Raw genomic sequence first — 18,352 nt, 5'->3', positions numbered from 1 at the left:
AAGAACTAATACCAAGCCTTGTGTAACCACAGCATTCACTGGCTAGGTGGAATTGATGAGCCAGCAAACATTACTGAGAAAAAAAAAATGGGCAAAGAGGTGGGATAAAAATCAGGAGAGTGTTTGTACACTAATGCCCAAAGAAGAACATGTTTCAAGATGGTGGAGCTGGTCACTCAGGTTAAATGCTGCTGAGAAGTGGGAGAATCTGATGCCTGAAAAATTTCTGTTGGATTTAGTATCATGGAGGTCATAAATGACCTTAGTGAGAAATGTTTGCTGGAGTGTGAGATCAGAGACAGAGTCAAGTGGGATGAAAGAAGAGGAAAGCACTGACAGTATGGAGAGTACTTTGCAAGAGTTTGGAGGTGAAAGGCTGAAAAGATAGAGCAGAATCTGGTAGAGGGAGTATGAAGGGTCAAATGAGTTTGCTCTTCCTTTTTCTTTTTTTAATATATATTTTTTATTTTTGATAGTATTACAGATATATTCCATTTTACCCCCCTTTACCTCCCTCTTCCAGGCCCCTACCCACCCACCCTCAAATCGTCACTAACCTTTTTCTTAAAGTAATAGATTTTGATATGATTAAAGGCCAATGGAAATAATCCAGTTAAGAACAAGAGGTTGGCCGAAACCGGTTTGGCTCAGAGGATAGAGCGTCGGCCTGCGGACTGAAGGGTCCCAGGTTCGATTCCGGTCAAGGGCACGTACCTTGGTTGCGGGCACATCCCCGGTGGGAGGTGTGCAGGAGGCAGCTGATCGATGTTTCTCTCTTATCGATGTTTCTAACTCTCTATCCCTCTCCCTTCCTCTCTGTAAAATATCAATAAAATATATTTTTTTAAAAAAAAAAGAACAAGAGGTTGAATATACTACAAAAGAAAGAATTATTAATAATATAAAATTCTGGAGAAAGTAGGAGGAAAGGATGGGATCAACGTACAGGTGGAAGGATTGGCTTTAAATAGGAGGAGGAAATGAGCATGGGATGGGCACAGACATATGAAATGTATAACCTTGGCACCTATGGTAGATATTTATTTACTTATTTTTAGTGGTAGGAGAATTGGACTAGGAGGCAAGAGATCTTGTATAAGATCTTCCCCTAGAAAGATTTGCTACCTTAGGGAAGTTATTTCTCATTGCTCTGCTCAGTTTTAAAGTGAGAGTGCTCTATTAGATGATCTCTAAGGTTTCTTATATCTGTGCCACTCTAAGCAAGTCAAAAGAATGTGAAATTCAAAATGGCAGAAAATTAACAACCTAGAATGTTCATTTTTATTATTTTCAAATGCAAGTGCTCACTTTCAGTTCAAGGTGATGAACTGAGCCAATGTGTTTAATCTCATTTTCCTTTTAAAATCCCACTAGCCCTACCTGGTTTAGCTCAGTGGATTGAGTGTCAGTCTGGGGACTAAAGGGTCTCCAGTTCGATTCCAATGGCACATGCTTAGGTTGTGGGCTCAATCCCCAGTAGGAAGTGTCAGGAGGCAGCTGATCAGTGATTCTCTATCATCATTGGTGTTTCTATCTCTCACTCTCTCTTCCTCTCTGAAATCAATAAAAATATATTAAAAAACAAAATAAAATCCCACTAAAATGCCTGAAGAAATATAAAAATAATAAGAAAAATCCAGAACAATGCTACAAAGCCAGAAAAGATATTCAGACCAGAGAAACAAAATTACTGATAGTTATTCAGTGCTTTCAATGGGGGCAGATACTGCACTAAATAGTTTACATGTATTAAACCACATAAATAATTCTACAAAATAGGTACTATTATTATCAAAGTTTAAAAATTAGTAAACAGAGCTACAATGAAGTTAAGAGCTTGTCCAAGCCAGGCAGTCTGATTCTGGAGTCTGTATGGTAAACCACTGTTACGTAATCTTTCAGCAACAATAAGAAATTTATGCAAGTTATAATGTGGAATCTACACTCTGCTAACACAGGAATAAGAGAAAGATATTGGAGAAATGATTATAAGTCTTCCAAATAAAGCCCCAGAAATAACTCAGAATTAGTAGGGGCTAGCTAGCTAGTAGCTAGAATGAGTCATGGAGCAAAAAGCAGAGAGAAGTTAAAGATCTGCCAAAGCAACTGGGCCACTCTCCAACTCTGTACACAGTGAGAACCTCTTTCTCAATAAAGTACTTCTTGTGCACAGAGACAGAGCCTGGTGTGGACTTTATCATTGGATAGAGAAGTTGGGAGAGCCCAGGTAATTTGGGGACCACCATAAGGATATGGACACAAAAGGCATCTTGGCACAGCAGTTCAATCCTCTAAAGAACTATATATCTAATTAGACATTTTCCTAACCTCTGACTCAACCTGTTCCTTATCCATGCTTCATAAATGGGAATCCTCCTATTGGCACACCCCTAGCCATTCACCTGCATAGTTCTGTCGTATTCAGAGAAAAAGCCTCTCAGATGAATAGTGACCTTCACAATGGCTGAGGGCTCCAAATCAGTCACCAAAATGTAGCAATCTAATCCTTCATATGAATGGGCAATCATCAGACATTTAAGAAAAACCAAGAACATGAAAGAAAAACACTAGGATGAACAAGCAAAACAACTGATTTCTGAGGGAAAAGTTAATATGCAAACTTTTTTAAATTTCTAACTAGTATCTTGAGAGATGTCCAAAAGAATATTGCATCCATAGAACAAAATTAGTCCACTATGAAAAAGAAATAATCAGAGAATAAGACAGAGTTATTACAAATTGAAAACAATTGTTGAAATTAATAAAGATAAATAGCAATGGACATCATTTGAAAACTGTTCTAGTACCTCCCAAGCCCAAGTCATGGAAAATTAGTGGGACAGACTATAAAGTACAAATAGGAATTTCATATTTTTAAAGATTTCAGATTGGTAGAGAACAGATGGATTAATCAACTGATGGTATTGAGAAAATTGGCTATTTCTTTTGAAACAAATCAAGTTAGAGGCTTATCTACCCTGTTATCCCATTTCTCTCTCACTTCAATTTCTCCATCTCTACTGAATCATTTCTATCATCATTCAAATATACCCATGTATTTCCCATTTTTAACAACCCAAACACCTTCATTTCCTTTCCTCTGTTCCCCTTCACAGCAACACTTTCTTGAACTTGTTGCCCATGGTTGGTCACCATCTCTACTTCTCCTTTTCTTGTGATCCTAAACCTACTTCAGTGGGGTTTCCATTTTTACCACTTCAATGTATTGATCTTGTCAAAGTCACCAATCCCATCAATGTTACTAAACCAAATGACATCTCTATGTGCTCATCCTACTCAACCTCTTAGAGGCATTTAGCAGGATTGATAACTCCTTTTATTCTTGATACATTCTCTTGGCTTCTTCCGTGGCACCACTCTCTCCTGTTTTTTTCCTAACTTCATTGGCTTCTTTCTAATCTTTGCTCAATTTCGAAATACTGGATTGCCTCAAGGAGTGACTAGTTCTGAGCTCTCTCCTTTGATTCTATAATCTCTCCTTTGATGATTTCAGCCCCAGAGGGATTTTACATATCTTCTATGTTACTATGACTAACAGATTCACATCTCTAGCCCTGACCTCTCCTCTACCTTTAGGCATCTCACATGTAATATGTTTAAAACTGAGTCTTAATTCCCCCACTCCAATTTGTTCCTCATGTTTTATGCAAAGGTAAAAATCATAAGGGTTAAATATAAACATACAAATTAAACTTTAAACTACAAAAAGAATAGATAGGAACACATAAATGGGAAATACATTACAATAAGTATAATATTGAGCTGGGGAAGGTCTTTCTAAGCATGACACAAAACTCAGGAGTCATAGAGTGTTTTACCAATTGACACACAGTGAACATGTGTGCCTAAAACCAACATAAAGTTTCAAGGGTAAGGACAGGCTGCAAGCAATTTCTTGCAGTACCTATAACAAATGGTTACTACCTATAATACAAAAAGAACTTTTACAAATCATTAAAAGAAAAACAAGACAATAGAAAACTTGATAAAGTCTATGAATAACCAAATGCAAGCTAAATAAGTACAAATAGTAAGCATTTGAAGAGCTGCTTGACTTCTCTAGTTATTAGGGAAATACAAATTGAAATAGGATACCATTTTCTTTTTTTTTAATTTTTTCAATGATAATATTGGCAAGAATTTTAAAGATCAATAACTATTAATAACAATGTGGGAAACGAACACTTTTACACACTGTGAGTGGTGGCGTGAGTTTAATATTTCTGGAGGGCAATTTGGCCTAATGGATCGAGACTTAAAATTCAGGATTTAGATGCATTAACCCTACTTTATAAAATATTTTTAAATACTCAAAGATATTTTAAAATAAACTGGCATTTGAAAAAACAAATTTCTGATTTATAACAAGATAACTGCAAGTCAGCTGTGAAGTTTTAGCATAAACACGGCTCATCTGTGCAAACCTTGAGAGAGACTGATAACACTGTTGGTATTTGCTTAATTTAAAAACAAAACTAAAGTATGTCAGTCTATAGAGAGGTAGAGTAAAAATCTCTCTTTATTGGATGGATAGAGCCTGTGGCAATTAAATAAAACAAAGTTTTCCTGGGGAGGGTTACAGGGGAGAGGAGTTGAGGGTAAAAGGAATTGCTGTGCATAGGCCTTCAGTAATGTGGTGGTGAGTTGGAATGGATGGAACGCATTTTAAAGTCCTGTGATTAGGTCTCAGTCTTTCAGTGAGCCTGTGCTCCTGGAATGTGAACTTAACCAGTATTTCTCAGGGCTCTTCCCTCCCCGCTTAGATGCTTAGGTGGTACAGAGTAGTTAGAAACTCAGATCAACATAAAGAAAAGAAGAGCATTGGAGAAAATAAGTATAAGTTTAGAAAAAATCTTTCCCTTAACCTTATATTCTCCTCTAAAATTTGCCCCATTCTCTGCAAAAATCCTCCAAATAATCTCCTATAGTTGCTGTCTCCACATTCTTGCCTCCCATTCTCTTCTCACCCTCTCCCCAATTTGAGCATTCTGCTGAAATGGCTCTTATCAACTATCACTGACCACCTCCAATTTTCCAAATTCAATGGTCAATTCTCTGTCCTCATCTTTACCTCCCAGAATCCTTGGGCACAACTGATCACTTCTGCATTCCTGAAATACTGTCCTTTCTTGGCCTCCAGAAACCCATAGCTCCTCGTTTTCCTCCCATATCACTGGCCACTCATTCTCAATCTCTTTTTCTGTCCCCTCTTCCTTTGTCTCACCACCAAATGCTCACATACCTGAGGGGTTGACCTGGTCCTTTTAGTGTGTCCTGGTATTACTGGACAGAGGACCCAGCCCTGAGTGAGTCTGCCTAAGGCAAGTTGGCAGTGTGTATGCTCTTGACTTCATGCAGCAAAAATTTCACAACACGAGTCCAGGTGACTATGAGGGAGCATTTATTAAAGCTTGGGACACAGTAAAACAAGAAAGGGCTTAGTAAGAAGTAACAGAAAAGCCTAGGTTGGTCTGCCTTAGCAGTCTGGGAAGTCAGAGAAAAGAAGCCTTGGGAACAGGTTCAGGGGACTAGCCTGTAAAGAGCAGCCACTGCCCACTGCTCCCCAAGTTGCAAGCCTGAGGTCTCTTGGAATTTAGGAGATGGATGCCTGTCGGGGGAAAGTGGGGGAAGGAGAGGGGGAAGGGAAGGTGGGGGCTGCTCCTCAGAGAGAGAGAGCACAAGCTGGGTTCTTTGTCTTGAGGCTTTATGTCTTTCTCACAGGCAGGAATCTTAGGGGAGGCCTCAGGGGAGTGTTTTAGCAGAATATTAATCAATTTTTTAGGTGTACTCTTCCAGGGCTATGGTCTTCACTGATTGGTCATTGTCAGGGCAGGGGGTTGTCAGTCATTACAGCTGGTCCTGTGTCACCCACCCAGTGTTGCTGCTTTTCTGGGTCAGGAGCTGGAATACAACTGAGGCCTAAATGTTGTTTCTAGGAAGGTGACCTTCTCTATCTGCTGTAAATTGCTCTGTCAGTTTGTTCAGCTATCTGTCTCAGTTTCCCTATTCCACTTGTCCTGGCTTACTGACCTGTCTCATTGGGGACTCCTCACCCTGTCCCCTGCTTTAAATGTCATCTAGATGCTGTCAACAAATTTAACTTTCTAGCTCTAACTTTATCCCTGAGTTTCAGAGTCATATCTCAAATTGCCTATTTGATACATCCCCATAGATGTCATATATACATCTCAAACTTAATATGGCCCCAAGTAGAGATTAACTCTACCCGCAAGCCCTGTGCTTTCAAAATCTTATCTCATCGGTTTTATGTTACAGATAACTATTACTCCTCCTCCATTGCCATACTTGAAGTTCTGAACATTCTTCTAAAAATATGGAGCTCCTCACAGACTACAATGCATTCATTATGATTATTCTCAAAACTGAAAAAAATATTTGGTAGTCTATTATATGCCAGTCACTGTTCCAGTGACTAGGGAGACAGCAGAGAACAGGAGAAAGCCCTGGCTATTACAGAGCTTGCATGCTGCTAGAGTGGTGAAAGGATGGGATTGGGGGACAAGTAAGCAAATAAACAAGACAATTTGTTGCTCAAAAGGGTTCAACATTAAGCATCAAGGGAGGGAGGTGGGGTGGTCAAAAGTCCCAAGAAAGGTGATACTCAAGCAGTCTGAAGGATGAGAGAGATCCATCCAGCTTAGCTGGGGAAAGAGCATCCCAGGCTGAGGCATGTGCAAAGGTCCTGAGGTAGGAATGTGAACCCAAGATAATGTCAGTGTGACTGAAGAGTGGTGCACTAGGAAGAGTTCTGCAATGAGTCTGCATAGACAGGCAGGGCAAGATCATTCAGAGCTTTGTGAGCAGGCCATAGTAAGAAGTTTGGATTTTATTTTAAGTGCTACTGTAGTGTTTTAATGGAAAGCCATCAGGGTATTTTAGGCAGTGATTTTTTTTAATCACCCTGGTTGTCATGTAGTACTGTGGGTGGAATGGACATGGGGAGAAGTATTCAAATTTGGGGGGTTTTTGGAGTTAGAGCTAACAGGGCTTGGGGGTGACAAATAAAGGAGAGGGAGAAATCCAAGATGATTCCTAGATTTTTGGTTTGGACAGTTGGGCTACTGAGATGGGAAGACTAGAGAATGAACAGGATTATTTACTTTGATATTGAAATAATCAAGAATGGTGATGAGGAAGGAATGCCCATTTAGTTGCTAGATGGGATGTTACTTAATAAAGTCAATTGAATCTTCAACTTAACAAAAAAGGATGGTGATGAGGTAGTGGTGAAGCTAATACCTCTGCAAATGAATGAATGGGAGTGTGCCAGGCACTGTTCTAGGCTGTATAAGTGGTATTACTGAATCAATGCCACATTGTTTGGGCTGCCTTGTCTCAATATAGATTACAACTACTATTTGAGAAGGGTCCATGTCTAATGCTGCCTTAATCCTCACTGCTCCACCTCATCTAGCATACTCTTGGACATACACTAGCCCAATATATACTTGCTAACTAACTGAACAAAATTACATTGAAAAGATTTCATAGTGAGTAAAAATACACTAAATCAATAGTCTAACACTACCAGTATCTCAATATGGTAATCAATATATTCTTAGCAAGAGGTGATAGAAAAACATTAAATGGCAAAATTTTAATAGCCCAATCTATAATTTCTTAAGAATCACCTAAAAACAAAAGCTTATATTGTTTATTCAAAAGGTAGCATATCCCAACCCATGTACCAAGAGGTCACTGGTTTGATTCCCGGTCAGGGCACATGCCTGGGTTTCAGGCTCGATTCCCAGTAGGGGACGTGCAGGAGGCAGCCAATTGATATTGCTCTCATCGATGCTTGATGTTCCTCTCTCTCTCTCCCTGTCCTTTTTTCTATAAAAAAATCAATAAAAACATATTTAAAACAAACCAAACAACAACAAAAAAACCACTAGAAACCTAAAATAAATAAATAGATAGACAAACAAACAAATAAATAAACAAATAAAAGGTAGTACAAGTCCTGGCCAGGTAGCTCAGTTGGTTAGAGCGTTGTCCCAATTTGCCAAGGTTTCGGTTCTATTCCTGGTCAGGGCACATACAAGAATCAACCAATGAATGCACAAATAGGTGGAACAACAAAAATTGATGTTCCTCTCTCCCTTTCTCTCTCTAAAATCAATCAATAAAAAAATTAAAAATTAAATACCTGGACAGGTGGCTCAGTTGATTAGAGCATCGTTCCATACACCAAAAGGTTGCAGGTTCTATTCCAGGTCAGGGCACATACCTAGGTTTTAGTTTGATCAGTTCTGGGTTCATACAGGAGGAAACTGATCAATATTACTTGCTCACACCAATGTTTCTCTCTCTCTCCCTCTCTCCTTTTCACTCTCTTTAAAATCAATAAACATATCTTCAGGTGAGGATAAAAATAAATATATAAATTCATAAATAAATAAAAATAAAATATTTTTAAATTTAATTTTATTGTTTAAGGTATTACAAATAGTAGGACATATGTCTCCTTTTCTCCCCCCCTGACCTCCCCCAGCCTCCCCTACCCCCCATCACTTGCCCTCATCCCCCCCGCCCCCAGTGTCTTACGTCTGTTGGCTGTGCTTATATGCATGCATACAAGTCCCTTGGTTGATCTCATACCCCTCCCAACCCTCCCCTACATTCCCGCTGTAGTTTGACAGTCTGTTCGATGCTTCTTTGCCACTGTGTATTTTTGTTCAACAGTTTGTAATGTTCTTTATCCTATCTAATAAAAGAGTAATATGCAAATTGACCATCACTCCAAGACACAAGATGGCCACCCCCATGTGGTCAAAGATGGCTGCCCCCATGTGGACACAAAATGGCTGCCACAAGATGGCCAGCAGGGAAGGGCAGTTGGGGGTGACCAGGCCAGCAGAGGAGAGCAGTTGGGGGGGACCATGCCTGCAGGGGAGGGCAGTTGTGGGCAATCAGGCAAGCAGGGAGAGCAGTTAGGGGTGACCGGGCCAGCAGAGGAGGGAAGTTGGGAGAGACCAGGCCTGCAGGGGAGGGAAGTTGGGGGGAACCAGGACTGTAGGGGAGGGCAGTTGCAGGGACAGGCCTTCAGGGAAGAGCAGTTGGGGGGACCAGGCCTGCAGGGGAGGACAGTTTGGGGGGACCTAGGGCTGCAGGGGAGAGCAGTTGGGGGAGACCAGGCCAGCAAGGGAGGGCAGTTGGGGGGGACCCAGGCCTGCAGGGGAGGGCATTTGGGGGGGGACTAGGCCTGTAGGGGAGGGCAGTTGCAGGGACAGGCCTTCAGGGAAGAGCAGTTGGGGGGGGACCAGGCCTGCAGGGGAGGACAGTTTGGGGGGACCTAGGGCTGCCAGGGAGAGCAGTTGGGGGAGACCAGGCCAGCAAGGGAGGGCAGTTGGGGGGGACCAGGCCTGCAGGGGAGGGCAGTTGGGGGAGACCAGGCCAGCAGGGGAGGGCAGTTGTGGGCAATCAGGCCAGCAGGGAGGGCAATTAGGGGTGACCGGGCCAGCAGAGGAGGGCAGTTAGGGGTGACCAGGCCAGCAGAGGAGGGCAGTTAGGGGTGACCAGGCCAGCAGAGGAGGGCAGTTAGGGGCAATCGGGCTGGCTGGGGAGCAGTTAGGTGTCAATCAGGCTGGCAGGGGAGTGGTTAGGGAGTGATCAGGCTGGCAGGCAGAAGCAGTTAGGGGCAATCAGGCAGAGGCAGGCGAGCAGTTGGGAGCCAGCAGTCCTGGATTGTGAGAGGGATGTCCCAGATTGGAGAAAGTGCAGGCTGGGCTGAGGGACACCTCCCCTCCCTATGCATGAATTTCATGCATTGGGCCTCTAGTTATCCATAAATGAGTGAGATCATGTGGTATTTATCTTTCACTGGCTGGCTTATTTCACTTAGCATAATGGTCTCCAGATCCATCCATGCTGTTGCATTGGTAGGAATTCCTTCTTTTTAATAGCAGCGTAGTATTCCATTGTGTAGATGTACCATAGTTTTCTAATCCATACATCTGATGATGGGCATTTAGGCTGTTTCCAAATCTTAGCTATTGTAAATTGCGCTACTATGAACATAGGGGTGCATATATTCTTTCTGATTGATGTTTCTAGGTTCTTGGGTTATATTCCTAGAAGTGGGATCACTGGGTCAAATGGGAGCTCCATTTTTAATTTTTTGAGGAAACTCAATACTGTTTTCCAAAGTGGCTGCACCAGTTTGCATTCCCAACAGCAGTGCACGAGGGCTCCTTTTTCTCCACATCCTCAATAGCACTTGTCATTTGTTGATTTGTTGATAGCCATTCTGACAGGTGTGAGATAGTACCTCATTGTTGTTTTGATTTGCATCTCTCGGATGATTAGTGACTTTGAGCATGTTTTCATATGTCTCTTGGCTTTCTGAATGTCCTCTTTTGAAAAGTGTCTATTTAGGTCCTTTGCCCATTTTTTGATTGGATTGTTATCTTCCTTTTGTTAAGTTGTATGAGTTCCTTGTAAATGTTGGAGATTAAACCCTTATTAGAGGTAACTGGCGAATATGTTCTCCCATGCAGTGGGCTTTCTTGCTGTTTTGTTGGAGGTTTCTTTTGCTGTGCAGAAGTTTTATTTTGATGTAGTCCCATTTGTTTATTTTCTCTTTAGTTTCCATTGCCCTAGGAGCTGTATCGGTAAAGATATCACTACGACAAATGTCTGCTATTTTGTTGCCTATGGCTTCTTCTAAGATTTTTATGGTTTCACATCTTACGTTTAAGTCCTTTATTCATTTTGAGCTTATTTTTGTGTATGGTGTAAGTTGGTGGTCTAGTTTCATTTTTTTGCAAGTATCTGTCCAGTTTTCCCAGCACCATTTATTGAAGAGACTGTTTTGACTCCATTGTATGCTCTTGCCTCCTTTGTCAAATATTAATGGAGCATAATGGCTTGGGTTGATTTCTGGGTTCTCTGTTCTCTTACACTAGTCTATATGTCTGTTCTTGTGCCAGTAACAGGCAGTTTTGAGAACAGTAGCTTTGTAGTATAGCTTGATATCTGGTATTGTGATCCATCCAACATTGTTCTTCTTTCTCAAGATTGCTTCAGCTATTCGGGGTCTTTTTATATTCCAGATGAATTTTTGGAGAATTTTTTCTAGGTCTTTGAAGTATGCCATTGATATTTTAATGGGGATTGCGTTGAATTTATAGATTGCTTTGGGTAGTATGGACATTTTAATAATGTTGATTCTACCAATCCATGAACATGGTATATTCTTCCATTTGTTCATGTCTTCCTCTATCTCCTTTTTTAGCTTCCTGAAATTTTCTGAGTACAGGTACTTTGTCTCCTTGGTTAAGTTTATTCCTAGGTATCTTAATTTTTTTGTTGCAATGGTAAATGGGATTGATTTTTTATTTTTGCTTTTTGTGAGTTGATTATTGGTGTATAGAAAAGCCATAGACTTCTGGGTGTTAATTTTGTATCCTGCTGCATTGCCGAATTCATTTATTAAGTCTAGTAGCTTTTTGATGGAGTCTTTGGGGTTTTCTATGTACAATATCATGTCATCTGAGAATAAGGACAGTTTTACTTCTTCTTTTCCAATTTGGATGCCTTTTATTTCTTCTTCTTGTCTGATCACAATGGCTAGTACTTCCAGCACTAGATTGAACAGGAGTGATGAGAGTGGGCATTCCTGTCTTGTTCCTGTTCTTAGGGGAAATGGTTTTAGTTTTTGCCCATTGAGTATGATGTTGGCTGTGGGTTTGTCATATACGGCTTTTATTATGTTGAGTTATGCTCCTTCTATTCCCACCTTGTTGAGAGTTTTTATCAAGAAAGGGTGTTGGATTTTGTCAAATGCTTTTTCTGCATCAACGGATATAATTATATGTTTTTTAATCTCTCAGTTTGTTTATGTGGTGTATCACATTTATTGATTTGCAGATGTTGTACCATCCTTGCATCCCTGGAATAAATCCCACTTGGTCATGGTGTATGATCTTTCTAATGTAATGCTGGGTTTGATTTGCTAGAATTTTGTTGAGGATTTTGGCTTCAAATTCATGAGGGATATTGGCCTGTAATTCTCTTTCATTGTATTGTCTTTATCTGGTTTTGGGATTAGGGTAATGCTGGCTTCATAGAAAGAGCTTGGAAGTGCTCCTTCCTCTTGAATATTTTGGAATAGTCTGAGAAAGATAGGTTTTATTTCTTCTTTGAATGTTTGATAAAACTCCCCTGTGAAGCCATCTGGTCCAGGTCTTTTGTTTGTTGGAAGTTTTTGGATGACTGCTTCAATTTCTTCCATAGTTATCAGCCTATTCAGATTTTTTTATTCCTCCTGGTTGAGTTTTGGAAGGTCATATTTTTTTTTAGGAGTATGTCCATTTCTTCTAGGTTGACCAGTTTGTTGGAGTAGAGTTGCTCATACTATTTTTTTATGATTCTTCATATTTCTGTGTGGACTGTTGTTATTTCACCTCTTTCACTTCTGATTTTGTTTATTTGGGTCCTCTCTCTTTGATTCTTGGTGAGCCTGGCTAGAGGTTCATCAATCTTGTTTATCTTTTCAAAAAAACAGCTCTTGGTGTCATTGATCTTTTGTATTTTTTTTTTTTTGGTCTCTATGTCATTTATTTCCACTCTGATCTTTATTATTTCCTTCCTTCTGCTCACACTGGGCTTTTCTTGTTTTCTTTCTAATTCTTCAAGTTGCAGAGTTAGATGGTTTATTACCAGTTTTTCTTGTTTTGTTGTTGTTGTTTGTTTGTTTTCTTGAGGTAGGCCTGTAATGCTATGAACTTTCCTCTCAGGACTGCTTTCACTGTGTCCCAAAGATTTGGGATTGTTGTGTTTTCATTATCATTTGTTTCCAGGATGTGTTTTATTTCTTCTTTTATCTCTTTGGTAACCCACTCATTATTTAATAGTGTGCTATTGAGCCTCCAAGTGTTTGATTTTCTTTTATTGTTTTTATTGTAGTTGATTTCTGATTTTATGCCATTGTTATCTGAGAAGATGCTTGATATGATTTCAATTCTCTTGAATTTGGAGAGACTTTGCCTGTGTCCCAATATGTGGTATATCTTTGAAAATGTCCCATGTGTGCTTGAGAAGAATGCATATTCTGTCATTTTGGGGTGGAATGTTCTAAAGATGTCAATTAAGTCCATTTGATCTAGTGAGTTGTTTAGGATTGATGTTTCTTTGCTATTTTTTTGTCTAGAGGATTTATCCAGTGATGTTAATGGGGTATTAAAATCTCCTACTATGATTGTGTTGCTGTCAGTCTCTCCACGATATCTTACAGAGTTTTTTATGTATTTGGGTGTTCCTGCATTGGGGGCAGAAATGTTTACCAGAGTTATATCCTCTTGTGGTATCGATCCCTTTAGAATTATGAAGTGGCCTTTATTCTCTTGTTATCATCTTAACTTTGAGGTCTATTTTGTCAGATATAAGTATTGCTACCCCAGCTTTTTTTTCATTACCATTTGCCTGATAGATATTTTTCCATCCCTTCACTTTCAGTCTGTGTGAGTCCCTTGTTCTGAGGTGGGTCTCTTGTAGACAGCATATATATGGGTCATGTTTTCTTATCCATTCACTCACTCCCTGTCTTTTGATTGGAGCATTTAATCCATTTACAGTTAATGTTATTATTGACTAGAGGCCCGGTGCACGAAATTCATGCACAGGGGGTGTGTCTCTCAGCCCAGCCTGCACCCTCTCCAATCTGGGACCCCTCGAGGGATGTCTGACTGTCCGTTTAGGCCCGATCCCGGTAGGATCGGGCCTAAACGGGCAGTCGGACATCCCTCTCACAATCCAGGACTGCTGGCTCCCAACTGCTCGCCTGCTGCCTTCCTGATTGCCCCTAACCGCTTCTGCCTGCCAGCCTGATCACCCCCTAACCACTCCCCTGCGAGCCTGATTGATGCCTAACTGTTCCCCTGACAGCCTGTTTGCCCCTAACTGCCCTCCCCTGCAGGCCTGGTCCCCCCCAACTGATCTCTCCTGCAGGCCTGGGTCCCTCCCAACTGCCCTTCCCTGCAGGCCCAGTCGCCCCCAACTTCCCTCCTCTGCTGGCCTGGTCACCCCTAACTGCCCTCCCCTGTAGGCTTGATCGCCCCCAACTGCCCTCCCTTGCAGGCCTGGTCCCTCCCAACTGCCCTCCCTTGCTGGCCATCTTGTGGTGGCCATCTTGTGTCCACATGGGGGCAGCCATCTTTGACCACATGGGGGCAGCCGTCTTGTGTGTTGGAGTGATGGTCAATTTTCATATTACTCTTTTATTAGATAGGATAGAGGCCTGCTGCACAGGTGGGGGCCAGCTGGTTTGCCCTGAAGGGTGTCCCGGATCAGGGTGGGGCTTCCCTTGGGGCGTGGGGTGGCCTGGGCAAGGGGCCTGTGGTGGTCTGCAGGCTGGCCACGCTCCCTGGTGACCCAAGCGGAGGCCCTGGTATCTGGGATTTATTTATGTTCTATAATTGAAACTTTGTAGCCTTGAGCGGAGCCAAGCCTCCTGCTTGCTCCATGGCCACAGCCATTTTTGTTGGGATTTATTTATCTTCTATAGTTGAAACTTTGTAGCCTTGAGTGGAGGCCTCGGCCTGCCAGGGTGTGCAGAAAGCTTGGCTTCCTCCATTGCCAGGGAAACCCAAGCCTCCTGCTCGCTCTGTGGCCGCAGCCATCTTGGTTGTATTAATTTGCATACTCACTCCTGATTGGCTCGTGGGCATGGCTTGTGGGTGTAGCAGAGTGATGATTAATTTGCATATTACTCTTTTATTAGATAGGATAGGTACTTGTTTGTAACCATTTCTGTACTTTATGCCTACGTTCCTTCCTCCCGTTCTATTTCTTCTTTTTACAGCATTCCATTTAGCATTTCTTGCATTGCTGGCTTGGTAGTGATAAACTCCCTTAGCCTTTTTTTTTTTCTGTGAAGCTCTTGATTTCACCTTCAATTTTGATTGATAGTCTTGCTGGTTAGAGTATTCTTGGATTTAGTCCTTTGCTTTGCATCACTTTGTATACCTCCTTCCATTCCCTTCTAGCTTGATGTGTTTCTGTTGAGAAACCATTTGATAATCTGATGGGGGATCCTTTGTAGGTAACTCTCTCTCTCTTGTAGCCTTTAAGATTCTGTCTTTGTCATTAATATGTGCCATTGTAATTATGTAAATATGAATTCCAAAAGACCCACAAAACTGTGTTGTTGTGGGTCTTTTGGAATTCATATTGCTTGGGATTCTCTGTACTTGTGTAACTTTTTTCTTCCCCATATCAGGGAAGTTTTCTGTCATTATTTATTTAAATAGGTTTTCTAATCCTTGCTGCTCTTCTTGTCCTTCTGGCAGCCCCATTATACGTATGTTACTTCGTTTTGTGTTGTCCCAAAGTTACTGTAGGTTCTCCTCCTGCTTTTTAATTTTTTTTCTCCAGTTGGTGTTCAGAATGGGCTTGTTTCTCTACCTTATCTTCTAACTCACTAATTCGGTCCTCTGCTTCTTCCAGTCTACTGTTGAAACCTTCCATGGTGTTTTTGATTGTAGCTATATTGCTTTTGATTTCTTCCTGATTTTTGCATAGGTTGTTGATTTTCTTGTCCATTTGGTGTATGAACTATGTGACCATTACTCTGAATTATTTTTCTGTCATGTTGCATGCCTCCATTTTACTTATTTCCTTTCTTGGCACTTCATCTTTTTCTTTCCTCTGGGGATTGTTTCATTGTCTCCCCATTCTAACTATCACCAGAAGCTTCAAACATTGAGTTGTGTGGACCTGGGCCGTGTGCAGTGGGAGCTTTGCACCACCCAGATGTCACCAAAGAGCTCTGACGCCAAGACGTGTGGCTGCCATGGGTTGGTGGGAGCCATGCTTGCCCAGGATCAGAGTCACTGGAGCTTAGTGTGGCCTCGTGCGCACACCTAGAATCAGGGATCCCGCCTGCGCTGCGCTGAAAAATAGACCCCGCTGGTGTGTGTTGATAATCCGAGTCCCCTAGCACATGCCAGGAGTCAGAGTCCCCCTGTGCCTGCACCAAGAATCGAGTATCAGAGTCTGTGTTGCTTGGTGCAGCCTCACGCGGAGAATCAGGGTCCCTGTGTGTGCATGCGCCAAGAATTGGAGTCACTGGCTCTTAGTGTGAATGCACTGGGAATCAGGGATGCTAGGTGCACAGGATGAGAAACAGAGTCAAGTCACTGGTGCTCAGTGCTGCCTCTTGTGCAGAGAATCAGGGTCCCAGGTCTGCTTGGGGGACTGGGTTGCACAGTAGCACTGTGTCGGCAGGAAGTCCACTCCTGTGCTGTGGAAAACAGAGTTCCATGTGCGCTTGCCCAAAATCGAAGTCAGGTGGCATTGCCGCCCTGTGTGGGCGTGGGGTTTGGTCGCCTGATTGCATTTCAGGGAACAGATTCCTAGTGTCTGTGCAGGTGCCCAGGCTCAAATTCCCGTAAGAGCTTCAGCCCTGTGCGAGGGGTGGGTCTAGCAGTTCCTATGGCACTGCAGTGAGCCTGCAGGGAGGAGGATGGGCTCTGTGACTCAGAAATCTGCAGCCAGGATTTCTGGATTCTTGGTATCTCTGGGTCTGCAGCTGTGGTGACAGGTCTTTGTCCCTAGTGGCTGTAGGGTCCCGGTTTACGTCTGAGACCAGATTGGGTGGTGCTGAGGCTAGGATCCTAGTCTCAAGCAGTTCTGTTTTTCAAGATGATGTGGTCTCTGTGCCCACACTGGCCGCCCCTGGAGTATCTGTGGTGGCAGAGGGGTTTCGCCATCTAAGACTGCCCGGTTTGGCAGTCTTGGAAGATCTGCAGGATCTAACTATCTATAGCTCATACACACACACACCACACATGTCCAATACTTCCACACTCCTCTATCGCTCCCTCACTCTCTCACACTCTCTCCCTCCCTACTTTCTTGCCAGTCGCCATCTTAATCTCCAAAATAAAATATTTTTTAAAGGAAAAACTCCCCTTTACAAAAATAAGGTAAGAGGTTAAGATATCACTTTTTCTTTTTTTATGTAATGATTTGAGAGAGAAAGGGAGATGAGAGAGAGAGAGAGAAACAATGATTTGTTATTCCACTTATTTATGTATTCATTGGTTGAATCTTGTATGTGCCCTGACAGGGATGGAACCCATAATCTTGGTGTACTGGGATGATGGTCTAATCATCCGAGCTACTGGCCTAGGGCTAAGATATCACATTTTCAAACTTTAAAGTTAGATATACAGTTGAGCCTAGAAATTTTTACATTAAGGTGTTGCAAGTTTATCTCTAGAAATTAGACTTAATTTCTATGAGAAAGCTGGAAATGGCAAATCAAAAAATACTGATTCTTAGAGCTTTACTCTTCTAATATTATCATGGTTATTTCAGCAGAAACATTCAGCAGAAGTGGTACAAAAAGTAGAGTCTTGGCAGCACAAAAGCCACCATTGTGCTGCTGTTGCTGTCCTAGCTTTCTTTATTGGCCCGGGACTGCCAGTGCATTTTAATATCACAGCCTGTCAAGTCTACTAACAACTAAACTATAAACACAAGCCAACCTGCTTATGCTTTCTATTTGAGAATAATGCAGCTGACAAACCATAATATCAGTATCCTATTGGTTTCAAATGAAAAGTAAAACTTACCTGTAGGTCTCTGAACACCTAAAAATAAACTTTAAACTATGAAGTATTTTTCTCAATCTATTCCTGTAATAATTGTTCAAGAATTTCAGGCTATTTGCAATATCAATTTGTGATTTAGGAAAATGTTTAATACTTAATTTTTGTTATTTTTCAATTACACTTGACATGCAAAATTATATTAGTTTCAGGTATACAACACAGTGATTAGACATTTATGTAATTTACAACATGATCCCCCCCAATATTTCCAATATCCACCTGGCACCGTAGTTATTACAATATTATTGACTATATTCCGTATGCTATACTTTACATCTCTGTGACTGTTTTAAAACTTATTTGTTGATTTTTAGAGAGAGAGAAACATAGATTTGTTGTTCCATTTATTTATGCATTCATTGGTTGCTTCTTGTATGTGCTCTGACTGGGGATCAAACCTGAAACCTTGGCATATTGGGATGAAACCCTAACACCATGAACTACTCAGCCAGGGCCTCTGTGACTGTTTTTGTAAGGGGCAATTCGTACTTCTTAATCCCTTTATCTTTTTCACCCAGTAACTTTTTTCTTACATCAGGTTAGTATTTTACATAGAGATGTAAAGCCAGTCATGTAAATGACATGTGATAAGAGGAAAATTAATTTGAGCAAACTGATTTTAAATGAAGTGACTGTCTGGAAAACAACAACCACTAAAAAGGCATGCAGTTTATATCTGAAAGAGGCCCAAT

This window comes from Plecotus auritus (genome assembly GCF_963455305.1).
Source record: "Plecotus auritus genome assembly, chromosome: X".
In the NCBI taxonomy this organism is placed as follows: domain Eukaryota; kingdom Metazoa; phylum Chordata; class Mammalia; order Chiroptera; family Vespertilionidae; genus Plecotus; species Plecotus auritus.
Note: the sequence above shows the minus strand (reverse complement) of the source record.